Below are 14,694 nucleotides of genomic sequence, written 5' to 3'. Positions count from 1 at the left end.
ATTGAAAATGGAAAGATTCCGTATTTTTCATGGGGAAATTCACTAACCCAGATATTTGTGGGGTAGCACTTGCACATGTCTGTCCTGCAGAGAAGGACTGTTGATGTGAACTCGGACATAGGAAGAGCCTTGCACGCAGAGGGAGAAGGCTGTACAATGCCAATCATTGTGCAGGACAAATGTAAAAACTTTTAGGTCCTGAACAAGATACCGGTGTATTCAGGAGGAAGAGGAACGCTTTGCACAGAACCAAGAGAAGTTATTTAAATACAGTTAATCATTCTAGACTCAATTATCCAGAGACAAGCACAGTTACATTTCCATATGTAAGCATGTTTTCAGGACCACGGGTTACCTTACAAACCTAGCAAAGCAGACTGCTTGCTGTAGCAGGCAATACCATGGCTAACTCCAGAACCAGAGCCAAAGAACAGATTTATTTCAGCATAGGCATAAAGTCCCAAACCACAGTGATCAGCTGAGGGTGACCAGCCAGTGAGCTGACCAAGTATTTACAGACAAGGATATATGCAGCAAAGGCAAAGACAAGTCTCAGTATGCTCTTTTATACCCAAGATACTACCAGACTTTTATCAACACCCCTTGCTTCTGACTTGTTACATAATAATGAATGCTCTGTGACCAAATATAAGATTCCACATTACACCCTAAATTATAAAACTTGTTTATCTACTTATTACAATGAAAAGAACTATCAATCTTAATATTTGACAGGGATTTTCCTGGTTTATTTTGATTATATTTGGCTGGGGTTCACCGTGACATTTCGTTGTAACTTCATCCTTGCTCTGTACCGAAATATCAGGGACATTTACAGAGTTGAACAACAGGATACATAGTAAGCCAAATGGCTATGTTTCACCTAATCACTGTCTCACCTCCTTACACTATATAAGAGGGCCCCTGTTGGAAACTTTCCTGCAAGAAATCTAGCCTGGATTTCATATGGAACCGTTCTAGGCTGATGAATCTATGTTTTATTCTTGCACCAGTGTTCAGCTGACCTGACACTCCAACAGGCTGTCATTTGAGGACACTCCGAGACTCTCATCCCACTCCAGTTCCCACTGGGGCTCTATAGGAGGGGAAAATGATGGTCATTTGGAAGTTTTGGTAACTTAATGTGTTTCTGGGGTTTGGAAAGCGAGGGCTACATTTCCTGTTTGATCCCTGAAAGAGGGCGTAGTCCAAACTCTGTCAGGGAGAGGGCTGATCATGAAATAACTTAGTGGGAGGCATTTAAAATGAGGTCTGATTTTAGAGAAATAATATATGTAAACTATACCTACTCAGTGGGATGATCTGGCCCCAGGCAGGGAGGCTAAACCAACCAGAGATTAAAGAGTCTGCTACAGCCTGGACCAACACAAGTGGGTCTTTTAGCTCAAGCAGAAGAGGTTCATGTATTAAGATCCAGTGGTCCCATGTTTGATCCCAGCTCCTGACAACCAACTCAGGGGTGCTGGTGACACTTCAAGATGACTTACGGAAATAAGTGTGTATTTTAAAAGTACTTTGCAAAATATCTACAGCACCTGCATAAGGAGGGAGACAGGTAACACAGTGGTGCAGGAAGAGGAGATTTTTGACCAAAGACATTAGCAAAACTGTCTCTTATCAATTACCATGGAATCTTTGGGGTCTGATTATCATTTGCACTAAAGGTTCTTTATACTGTAAAGGAGATACATAAAGTGGGTGTAAGTGTACACTAGTATAAATGAGAATTAGGCCCTTTGATGGCTACTCAGAGCAGATTGGACTTTTACTGGGGCATAGGGGGATGCATTTCCCCTTCAAGAATAAGTCACATAGAACTCAGTTAATCTCCTTCAGCAGGAAGAATGAAGGGCAACAAAATTAATGAGGGGTATGTAACAGCTTCCCTATAAGGGTAGATTAAAAAGACTGGGATTGTTCAGCTTGGAAAAGAAACAACTGATCACCAGTGATGTGGAGAAAGTGAATAAGGCAGTGTTATTTACAGCTTCACGTAATACAAGAACTAGGAATCGCCCAATTAAATTAATAGGCTACAGGTTTAAAACAAACAAAAGAAGTACTTCTTCACACAGTGAACCTGCAGAAGTTATTACCTGGGGATGTTGTGAAGGCCAAAAGTATAATTGGGCTAAAAAAAAAAGTGTTAAATAAGTTCATGGAGGATAGGTCCATGAATGGCAATTAGCAAAGATGGTCAGGGATGCAACACCATGCTCTGGATGTCCCTAAGCCTCTAATTGCCAGATGCTGGGACTGGACAACAGGGGAAGGATCACTAGATAATTGCTCTGTTCTGTTCATTCCCTCTCAAGCATCTGACATTGGCCACTGTTGGAAGACAGGATACTGGGTTCGATGGACCATTGGTCTGACCCAGTATGGCCGTTCTTAAGTTCTAAGGCTAGAGTTTATCATAAGGTGGGATTTAAACCAATGGCACCAGGTGTTTCCAACCTGAGGTTTAAATAACTGTAAGCCATCCTCCAATTATGAGATGGCTCCCTTTATGTGGTGGGAATGGAGCACAGAACCTCATTTTTTTGGGCTGCAGTCTAAGAAACAGTCCAATCAATTTTATTACGCACAGCCAATTCACTTCTAGTGTGAGAACCTGCTTGCCAACTTTTGGCCTGATGTGAATAAAAATGGTAACATTATAAAAAAAAACCCTCAAAAAGGCATTTCTTAATAGTAATGCTGAAAGAACCTAGGACACTTAAATATAACTACCCTGTTGGGCACCATTATTAAGAGTGAGATAAAACAGACCTTTAGAAAAAAAAGTAGGACGTAAAAGCATCTCTATAGGAAATTATTATTACCAAATACACACAGAATGTAACCTAAGAGATTTTGGAACACAAAATCCTATTTATTTTTCTTCTTCAAGGGTTCAAAGAAAGGCACCTGAAGATGGCAATTGAAAAGCTCTCCCCAGGAGTTAAAATAAACAGCACAGCTATTGTTCTGAGGCAGATTATATACTTGAACTGCCTATGACTTTCTTCAAAAGTAAACTCCATTGTGTGTTGTTGTGGAAACTGTTCAGCTTCCGACGGGGCAGAGTGGTAAGGTGTCAGGCAGCTGCAGCTTTCAGTATAGCACAATTACAATTGAAATAAAAGGTGCTTTGTCTTACTTTGATCATTAAAAATTAAGATTAATACATTCCCTCGCTGATCAGTGACAGACATTTTGAACATAAATGCAAAAATAAAAATGTTCTACCAGTTTATCCAGAGCACAAAATTAAGACAGGAAGATTCATTGGAGGCTCAGAAATAGAGGTATTTCAAAGTTGTTTTTAAAAAATATGTATTTCCCAAATGACATGCTTCTACAAGATTAACATTGGTATAAAGTGGCTGTGTGTGTATTATTGCTATAATTAATTACTTTAGTAGCATTAAGTATGGTTTATTTATTTATAATGTGTATATATATATATACACACACACACACACATATATACACACACACACACACACACACACACAGTGTAGGCAAAAAGAAAAGGAGTACTTGTGGCACCTTAGAGACTAACCAATTTATTTGAGCATAAGCTTTCGTGAGCTACAGCTCACTTCATCGGATGCATCTGATGAAGTGAGCTGTAGCTCACAAAAGCTTATGCTCAAATAAATTGGTTAGTCTCTAAGGTGCCACAAGTACTCCTTTTCTTTTTGTGAATACAGACTAACACGGCTGTTACTCTGAAACCTGTCAGAGTGTAGGTAGCAGCTAGTGCTAAGGCTACATAATGGTTTCAATTATATGCCCCTGTTTTCACAGACTGGTAAGTTATTAAAATAATTTACCTATTCAGAATGTACTTTTCATACTTGGTCTCTGTCCAAACACTATATTTTCTGGAAAGTCTCAGCAAAATCCTTTCATTGTCTTTTTAAATTAGGTGAGGAGGAAAACAAATACACCATCCTCATTTAAAGAAAATGGACTACACCAAATACTTTGAAACCTGAAGCATGGCATTAATGTGGCTTTTTGGTAGGTTTGGGAAAAAAATGAATGATCAAAGTTATGATAATTTGAAATAGGCATCATGAGCATACAGAGTATTAAACTGTGTTAGTCCTAGAGGTGTTAGATTACAGCCTCTTGAACCACCAGTTTGATGCCAAGGAGCTATAACCTAACCTATAAAACCTGGCCTATCTGAAAATGCTCTGCATAGGGGTACTCCATTCTGGCACATAGGCACAACAGACAGGCCCTGAGCCTCCATCCCCTCCTCTGCTGGCCTAGGGAGCTTGTTAGAAGCTGAGAGTGGATGAGTCCATTAAGAAACCTGTATCAGTGGCATAAGTCAGCAGTGCCTGGAAACAGCTCTAAGTGGCTTTGCAGCCAGAGCCCCAACAAGCAGGAACTGGGTCCCTGACACCCACCACTCTCATACTGAAATATTGCTCAGCCATGGGAGAGAACCAAGCCTATACACTCGCACTGTCAGACAGGTACACTTTTCAGTGTAGGTCAATATCCTGTTTAAGGTATCTGTCCTGCTGTCCATTTCTACGCCCTGCAAGTCCACTTGTGCCTGTACCCTCCAATCAAAAATTGTCTATTTGAATATGTCAGCAGCATGTTACATATTCAATTTTAATTTCCCCAGCTATAGGGCTTTGAACCACAGGAAGCATGGGTGTCTCCAGGACAACTGTTTTTCTGCACCTATGGTGGGACAAAAGTAAAATCTTTATGTTAATTTTTAGATCTGTCAGCCACCTTTGACCTCAAGGTTTAGTTGAATTAGCTACATTCCCTATTAGGGGCGGATAGGTTCAGTTTTAAGTGGGTTCCACTTTTCCCTTTCAGACAGGTCCCAGAAGATGGAATTATTCATCAGTCCAAAGGGCACTCATGTGTGGAGTTCTGCAGGGGGCCTCTTCTGTCCCCATCTTATTGTCTGCTGGGGGGAAACTACAGCTTGGATAGTAATACCATCAGAACGTTTGGTACACAACTCTCTCTTCTTACATTAAACATGAGTGACAGTGTCTCTGATTTCCTTGTACTTGTCTGAGAATGAATTGAATGAAGCTCAGTCTGGACATAATTGAGGGAATGCTGGTGGTGAATGCTCTAGTTAAAGCTGAGATGTTGTTTCCCATCTATTGGCTTCTTCTCTTCTTCCCCTCCCCAAATGTAGCAATCCGCATCTCATCCATATAATATTGGTCCCAATTTAGCTTTCTAACTAAAAATAAATAAAGGGACAAAACTGAATGGTCCCAGTTGCAACATCCTCATTAACATTGCATTATATTTTCCCCTTGAACAGCCTCAGAGAGCACAAACAGTAGGGCTGGTCACAGGACAAGGTACCACTCAACCTGAGAAAAGCCAGTACAAACTGGGCCTGTGTTACTAACATATCTGTTTAGCTATGATGTTTCTATGCAGCTGCATGGATGATATCCTCCATGGAAGTCCTCTCCTTATTGATTCTTCTTGATGAAGCCAAGATGTGGGTCAGAAAGTAACATTACTGTCACTGCCTCCTGAGACAAAGATGCATTAAGGGACAGAAATGTCCTCTTCTTGCCAACAAATAAGCAAACAACAAAATAAAACTTTAACCATGCTTTAGAAGCTGTTCAGGGATATAGCCACGATCGATAATAGTTTACAAAAATGTAATGTGCAGGTGAATGAAGCAAAAGGCAGGCTACCCATATGGGAGGGGAAGATTCAGCTAACTTTCACAAGGCTTGACAAAATTCTCAGAAATTTCAATAAATGCAAAAAGTTATTGTTCTGGAAAACAGGTCAAGAATGAAAATAGAAGTTTTCAGTTTACCATGGGAAGCTTAAAAGGATCATCTCTTTGAATTTATTTGGCCTGTTCACTTGGTCATATTAGTACTTGCACATAAGAATAGAGTTGTACATGGATAATGTGATCATCAACAATTACATTAGCTGGATAATATAAGGTTTCAAAGAATATAAACCCCCAAGTTTCAGAGCATAAGGCAACATGAACTGATGGGAGTTAGGAAGGAACTTCTGTTTTGGGGAAGTTATTCCATAATTGCTCATTTCAGGAATTTCTTGTATCTTCCTCTGAAACATCTACTGCTTACTGTCAAAGGTTGTATATTGGACTAGAAGGATTGTTGGGCCAGGCCTCAGGAGATCTGGTTTCCAGTTCCTGGCTCTGCCACAAACTTATTTTGGGAAAGTTACTTAATCTCTGGTCTCAGTTCCCCCATCTGTAAAATGGGGACATCTCCTCTACTTAGTCTGTAAGCTTTTAGGGGCAGGGACTTTAAATATGCATGCGTACAGCACTTAACACAATGGGGGCCTAGTCTCAGTTTGGGCCTAAAGATGCCAACATAATTCAAATAAATAGCTTCCTTCAGAGAAAAAAAAGCAGCAAAGTCACTGTCTTTAGAGAGACAGCAAAGAGGGACCTCAACGTGTGACTATGAAAAATTCAGAGAAGAGGAAAATAGGATCAAAACCAGGTGATTTTCAGGTAAATGTCACTTACCTAGGTGTTCAGGGCATTTCCACTATTAATGCAATTGAGTTGTGTGTGGGTGGAAGTGGGGTGGGGGGACAGAAGGGAAGGTACACAGGGACTATCTGGATCTTGAGTACTAAAGAGGAGGATTCAAGTCTTCTCTGATTAGGCTTGCTGCTCAATGGAGGAGGTGAGGAGCAGTTGCGGGAAAGGCTTCAGGATCTTTAACTATGTGGATCCAAAAGCTCAAACATGGGCTGCATGGGGAGGCACAAAACCTGAAACAGCAGCTGTGGCCCAGCTGTGGGGAGATGAGGGACATCCGCCTATAGCTCTACCCCTAGCCCAGTTACTCAGGATTGGTGCAGGGAAGGGTGGGTTCCCACTGTGAATGCCCATACTCTTGAGACAACTCTTCGTGTGTTCTATGAGGCAGCGGCATGTTCTGTTTCTTTTTTTAAACTTTTCTTTCCTTTTCAATTTTTTCTCAGTTGTATTCATTCACATCACGTAGGACACATCTTCCCTTCTTTCCTTCCTGGGAGGGAAGTGGCCACCGGAAAAAAAAAATCACTCTGGGAATCTCATGAGAACAGGCTTTCCCCAGATGATTTCCCATCTCTTCATGGTTCCAGCTTTATCACAAGTGTTACAGGGTAGATTCTGCGTCCTTTACTAATGCTATATAGTACCTTACTCTATGAGTTAGCCCCATTGATTTCAACCCACGGAGCATGGTACTGCTGAATGTTAGTAAGAGTTATGGAATCTGGCCCTATTAAAACAGTTTCTTTCATGATAATGCAGATCCCCAGGTGGCATAAATCTCATAGCTCCTTTCAAGTCACTGAAGCTATGACAATTTATACCTGCTGAGGATCCTCCCAGTGATATTTTAACCATGTAAGTACAGAAGCTGATAAATGGCACAAAACTGTGTTGGGTCAAGAAATGGGTGAGAGTTCATGGAAGTTCTTATTTATTAGAACATTTTTGCCCATTCCTAACAGAGTACAACACATTCTTTCAGTATTAACTAACACTGGCTACAACTCCTGTCTATTGCTTCTCCCTAAACCTGCTTTTTTCCTATTTGACTAAAATGGAACATGGCAGATTCTAGAGTCAGATTTGCAGCACTGTTAACCATCCTGGCAACAATGTCTTGTCAAGTCCAGTCAAGAATTCAGCTGAAGCAGCTCAGTGGTGCTAAAACAGCTTCCCTTTATCTCTGTCACTAGTTCCCCTGCCAAACACTCCTTTGGAAGACAGTAGTTCACTCACATAGTTTACTATACATCAGTGATTTTCAACCTGTGGTCCGCGGACCCCTAGACCTCTGCAGACTATGTCTAAGATTCCCAAGGGGTTCACACCTCAATTTGAAAATTTTTAGGGGTCTGCAAATGAAAAAAGGTTGAAAACCACTGCTGTACATTATGCACTCAACCGTGCTTTTGGGCTCTGGGTAAGGGGTGGAGCACAAGCGGCTTCACCTCAGGAGCAGCACTGCAACTCAGACCCACAACTACAAGAAAGAGTTTCCTCCCTGCTTCTACCTTGGCTTATAGTTGTTGGCTTATGTCAACAGCAAGTTAGGATACCCCCTTCACCAGCTCATCTATGCTGACCTCACATCAGGTAGGGGATGGCGAGACCCAAGTTGTTAGCTCTCCCCACTTATCTGCCCTAGGGGGGTGAGGGAAGGACAGCAATTATGTAAACCATGTCCTAATCTACCCTAAATTATCTTAATATTGAAAATGACACAAACAATTCAGAGTTAGTGGGCCAAATTCTGTCCTTCGTGATGCCCATTCAACTCATTAATATGCAAAAAGTTCAATCCCATAGTGCTACAAAGGAACTTTTCAATATAGTGCTCTATACTTTGAAGGGGTAAACACAATTATGCAGACAAAATTGTGAATTTAATTCATATTTTTAAGTAATTGAAGATGAAATGCAGTTATTAAAATTCCTGCTAAATAGCTCTGCCTGCAACACATTACTAAGAATTTTAGCTAATGAATAAGATATTTTGCATTTTGAAAACACTGTTTCTTTGATTTTTTATAAAATTTCCAAGCAGTAGCACATCTTTATATGTTTAGCACATAGCGCTGGACTTAGGTAGTTATGGCACTTATATATAACAATGAGACAATTCAAAATGGCATATTGGTTATTCTTCTTATTCTAATTTTTGAATAAAAGCTGAATTGGTCATTTTTTCCCATCTGCACTTGAAAATGTGTAGTCTTGTTCATAAAACGATGCAATTTGCAAGGGGGGGGGGGAATCAAGCTGCATACAAGCTTAGTCCTCAAGGTGTTTTCAGCTTTCCTGTTTATTTCTGCAATTCAGAACAACAACCCCACATTCCATGAATGTTTTGTTTTTTCCAACAAAGTCTAAACCGTAACATGTATACTTTTGTTTTTAACCCCTCTCCTTCATTCTTTCTCCACCCTTTTGCAGTGGTGAAAGAAGGAAGGGAAAATAAGAGAGAAAAAAGCAAGACACAAAAAACCCCAAACACATTCACTAAAATATAGTAGAATATATGACTTATTTTAAGACCCAATAAGTAGGAAGATCATTCAAATTGCAATAACTCCAGTAAATTTAATAGGGAATTCTCTTTTATACATTCCCCTCAGGAAGGAATAAAGACACCTAACTGCAACCTTGCTAAAGTCTCCCAGCTACCCAGAGTAGAATAAATTTCTTAAAATTTGAGTAAAGTCCTAAACAAAACGACATCTTCCGCATGTAGTAAAACCCTCATGCTGGAGCAGGGTTCGGCCTCAGAGCTTATAATCTACATTGCCTTGGGACTACAGCAAGCTTCTACCTAGATTGATTTATCAGATTACACTGCACTTCAGGGATAGAGCAAGCAATATATTTCCTTAGTTTTACCCCAAATAGTCCTGGCCAATCAGCCCTCTCCATTTGACCCACACTCAAGTTTTAACACAGATTTTCAGTGTAACTCTTTCAAAATGAAGTTTCTGGGTTTGTACACTCCGTGTGAAGTCACAAGAGGGACAAAGGGAACCAAATCACTCCATTTGCACAGATTTGACTCACTTTTCCAGACAGTGCCTTCATAGACAAGGTTGAAGTTACCTTTCCATTACAAGCTTGATATAATTTCACCAAAAATAACTCAACTCACCTTGAAGTTTCATATATGTAGTCTTATGTCAGGGTACTTTTTTGGTGAAAACATTGAGGCAAATTAGACAAGGCATTTTGAAGTTATGAAAGTTAAAAATTAAAGGGATGTTTGAGCTTCCTAAAAAGTTTCCTAATGTTTTTGTCTCTTACTATCTCAAAAAGGACACGTCCTAGAACTTTAATTTCATATTAATCTGTTGGCCTTGGAAAGGCCTGTATCCCCTTTGATTATTTATGGAAAGCTAGTGGCTAGATTTTTGGCATGATCAGATAAGATGAATGCAAAACTTCAAAGTCCCATGGTACCTTTCTGGTTCTATGAGGCATAGTAATAAACAAACAAACACCACCACCTACATGCTTTCAGACTCCACGTGGACTTCAGGAACTTCCTGTTAGAAGCTCTGTTTTACTCTGTGTGCTAGTTGGCTTAAAACTTAGTTGTAGTAACCTAGTCAGTTACTAGATATGCAAGTGTGTGAGTGCAGCGTGAAGATGGTGGCAGATGGTCATCATGATCTAGGTTAAATAGTATAGGGGGCAAGGAAAACAAGAGATAGGTTGTTATGACTCTTTTCCTTCTGGTTTGGGTTGGTCTCTGTCAAGGCAAGCCAGGAAGATGTCACTATAAGATACTCAACCAGCCTACCATCAAACTGGCAAACAAAACTGAGGATATACAAAGTAACAGTGGATAGCATTATTTTTATGTGTGTGTGAAATGTGGACAGTTTACCAGACACCAAGCAACTTAAAAAGTTTCTCGTGCTGTCTTCACTCTACTCTAAAGTGTCAAACATTAGCATCCTTTAAAAAAAAAAAAAGCAAAACAAACCAGCATTGAGGCAATGATAATTAAAGTTCAGCTTAGATGGACAGGTCATGTTATCAGAATGGGTGGTGATAGACTCCTGAAAAGAGTCCTTTATGGTGAGCTCAGAGTCAGAAAGCACAGGAAGGCAGTCATAGTTCATGCTTCAAAGATATCCTTAAGCAATTTCTCAACTTGTATGACACAAATATCGATAACTGAAAACACAGCTAAGGGGAGACTTGAATGGAGACCAACTATCAGTTAAGGCTGTAAACACTAAAACAGATATGAAAGACTGATTGATAAAAGGGCCAGATGTCATACCAAGTCTTCACTGGGAGCCTGCACCTTCTTATGTGACATCTCCTTGTAACATTGCTCCTCACAGATTGGACTATACAGCCACAAACACACAAGATACTGTGATATCATTGTTGGATATGAAGGACAGCCATACAGTTACTGTTATGTCAAAGCCTTCATTTGAGTCAAAGTCTCTGAGTTCAGAGAACTTTTTCTGATTCTCTAGGATATGTATTATCAACACACATACTCACAGACACCTTGATTTCATGGTGGATGACTGCTTTCTGCTCAACCTTGTCCTGCTTTGAGCAGGGGGTTGGACTAGATGACCACCTGAGGTCCCTTCCAACCCTGATATTCTATGAACTTGGCTAGAGAGAGACTGCAGGTTATATCATACAGTTCCCAAGCATTTCTCTGGCCATGATTAACTCATACCTTTTTACTTATTGTCCTCCTAGTTCTCTTCAAAGTTTGCAACCTTTGTCCAACTTTCCATTTTTTTAATTAAATTTTTTTTTTAGCAGGACTGTTGGATTTTTAGTGTTCTTTGATATAGTAGTACACAGGAGAAACACAAACTGTCTCCTGTACAAACAGATTATCTGTCTGAAAAACACCAATTGAATCATCTTTCACTGAGATGCATTTGTGCTAGGTTTGCAAAGGTTATGAACTGTTTTCTTGAGCACCAAGTGGCTTGTTTTCACATTCCATGAAACTGTCCTCAACTCTTTGAGGTCTATAGGCAATAATTGCTAAAGTATAATTATTTTAAAATTGAACCAATATATTTTTAAATGCAGGAACCCAACTAAGGCCCCAGTCTTACAAACATTTAAGTGTTGACTAGTTTCATGGGACTTGTCTGTGGGATTATTTGCATATGTAAAGTTATTTGTGTACTTAAGTGCTACCTGCATCAGTTCCTCAATGATTACAGCTCTGTAAACTACAAGGATATGTTAAGCAGGTACAATAGAGTAAATTAGCTGATACAGGGGTTACCATAGTAATAATAAAACATACCCCTTAGAGGGTATGAAGTCTTTAAGATTACATATTAGTGATATCATTCTACTTTTTTTAATCCTTAAAGGGCAGATTTTACTCTTGTAAATGTTCTCAGAGTAAAGTTGCTTTAATTTAGCACAAAAGGTATAAACAAATATTAGTTTATTTAAACAATGTTCTTCAAACCCTGTAGTTCTGTTTAAAGAGACCAAACATCTGAAAGTCAGGAAACTGAGCCATGTTTAATCCCTTACCCCTTTAAAAATAAGGCTTTCATAACTGCCTAAATTACTTAGAAGCTCAAGTTCCATTTTCAATTGTGACTTAGGAGCTTAAGTCCCAATAACTTTCAATGAAACTCAAGCTCCTAAATGACTCAGGGACAAATTTTTTAAGGTGGGAATTAAATGCCTAACATGCTTAGGCACCTAGTGAGATTTTCAAAAGTGCCTATCTGCATCTTTAGGAGCCTAGACACCTTTGGCCCTTAAGCACTTTCGAAAATTTTACCTTACATAACTAGCACTGTAATGCGATTACATTCCAACACAAAAAGCTTTGCTAGATGATAGTTAAATCTGAAGGAGTATTAATGAAGTGACTAATGCTAGCCCCAAAGGAAACTACAGTGCCTTGTCTTGCAATAGCCAATTTTTCAAAAATCTAAATAGTTAAAAAAAATCTGGACATGATTAAGTAAGCATGGAAGAGTAGGTTCCCCACTGGAGCACCTCCTCATGGCTGGGTCTGACATAGCAGGCTCTCTCCTCTGTAGTGTCTTCTGCTGATAGTCACTGCAGGCCTATGGCCGTATGTCTCTTCAAGACTCAGCCCTCTGGCCAGGCCATGATTAAGTTCCACCCCTTCTAGGGTAAGAAGTATACAATTAAGAGTCCAAAACATCCCAACACACAAGATCCTTTCGCTCCTTCCTTGGGCCATTTCTCACCCCATCCTTGAGACTATCTTCAGTCCTATCATGGGCTCAATAGTCTTTATATCAGGCTTACACATCCCTTCCTCACAGACAGTAGGGGAACCCAGTCCCACACTCTGCACATGGATCCTGTATTAACCAGTAAGTCTGCTTCTTCAGATGCACTGCTGTTTCCCTGGACCACTTTCTACCTCTGAGACCCTTGTGCTGCTTTGACCTGCACATAACACAGCCTCTCCTCTGATTCCCAAGCCTCTAGCTGTTCCATAGGTCCTCCCAACTCCTTCTTTCTTCGCTTCAGGATTACCCCTATGTGCCACCCCTTTCCAGGATGCACTAAAGAGATTATTCCACCCCTATGGCCTTCTTTAGTCTTTCTTTCCCAGGAAGTCCCGACCTCTTCTGTCCTGGACTCATTGCCTGTGCCCTCCAGCCTACACTGCCTTCTTTTATCTCCTCTCCAGATAGTCTAATAATACATCAAGGCTGACACACCCTTCAGGTGCAGCAAAGTGGGTGAACTGAGTTTTAGACTTCTGTTGACCCTTTGTTCACTGGTGTGGGGTAAGGTGGGGAGTGTTCTCCTTGAGAGAAGAGGCAAAGTACAGTGACTGTTAATGGGAGGCGCAACTGTCAGTTGCAATACTGAAGGTCCCAGTCTCACTTAGCCACAGACAATTGCTAGAGCACTAAGAACCTACACAATGATGTCTCAGCAAGAATGGGCTGATCCTGACCATACTTGGGGTCTGAATACCAGGAATCAGACTGTACAGGGAAAAAGGGGGAAAAAACCCACACAGTGGGTCTCGCCACAGAAAGCCAGTGAGAAACACTACTTGGGACTCAGCTACTGCTCCAAGGTCACTTCTAGCAAATCCTACAAAGTGTGCTGGAGCTGGCCTTTGAACTCCTTTAAGCTTTCTCTTCAGCAAGTGCATCTCTTTTAATCTCTATAATTAATTGATTTTGCTCCTTAATTAAGGCTCTGTCCAGCTCAAATCCATCTCTCCTTGGCTCCCAGGCAATCACAGAGGATGTTACCTGTCCTGGGGAGTCACTATTCCTGTAGTAGAAGCTGTGTAATGCTGATGGCCTTATACTGTTGGGATAATAGTTGTCCTCACCATCAACAAGGGTAGAAAATGGGAAAGCTGGGTAAGTCCTTTCCACACAACTTTTCTTGTGTAATCATAATATTGTGTTTTTTAAAACTTGCAGAAGAATTCAGTGTATTCCCAAAACTACTATACTTATCTGGAGCAGCTGGTGATTAACACTGGCTAAAACAAACTCACACTTTCTTCCTGTTCTTCCTTCCTGGAAGAAAAATCCCTGTAAGGCTACGTGGATGAGCAGCTCCTGTGGGGAATGAAGGAGAAAAGACACGTAGAAAAGCATTCAACTAAATGTATGATTGCAGCATGAAACAGAACTGAATGTTCTACACCCAGTAATTGCTTTGGTAATATGATTTGATCGCCACACTTCAAATTATGTAAAAGCACATAGGAGATCTGCTCAGACACATTTTAACCCATTAGCTGTTATTTGGGAAATGGAAAAATGTTTGACTGCCAACAATTAGAAAATTATAATGAGTAATCAAAATGATCAACTTCACCTCCCCAAAACAAGCATTAATAATTAGTTATAATAAATGGGCATAATTCATTACACTGACATATCATTTGTTAATAGTCATAATGTTTTGCTGTAGCAATTAGTCATTCTAGTCAACTGGCTTAGCTGGAATACTTCCAGTGTAACCATGACATTATAAAACTTAATTATTGACAACACTGATTGCTGGCTAAGGCTTTACACTTTTAAAGGCAGGTTTTAGAAGGATCACGATGCATTTATAGGCTTTGTTGTTCATAGCTTACCACCCAAGAAAAACAAATACATGCTAAGAAC

This window comes from Lepidochelys olivacea (genome assembly GCF_965140295.1).
Source record: "Lepidochelys olivacea isolate rLepOli2 genome assembly, chromosome: 3".
In the NCBI taxonomy this organism is placed as follows: Eukaryota; Metazoa; Chordata; order Testudines; family Cheloniidae; genus Lepidochelys; species Lepidochelys olivacea.
This window is presented reverse-complemented; position numbering follows the sequence as displayed.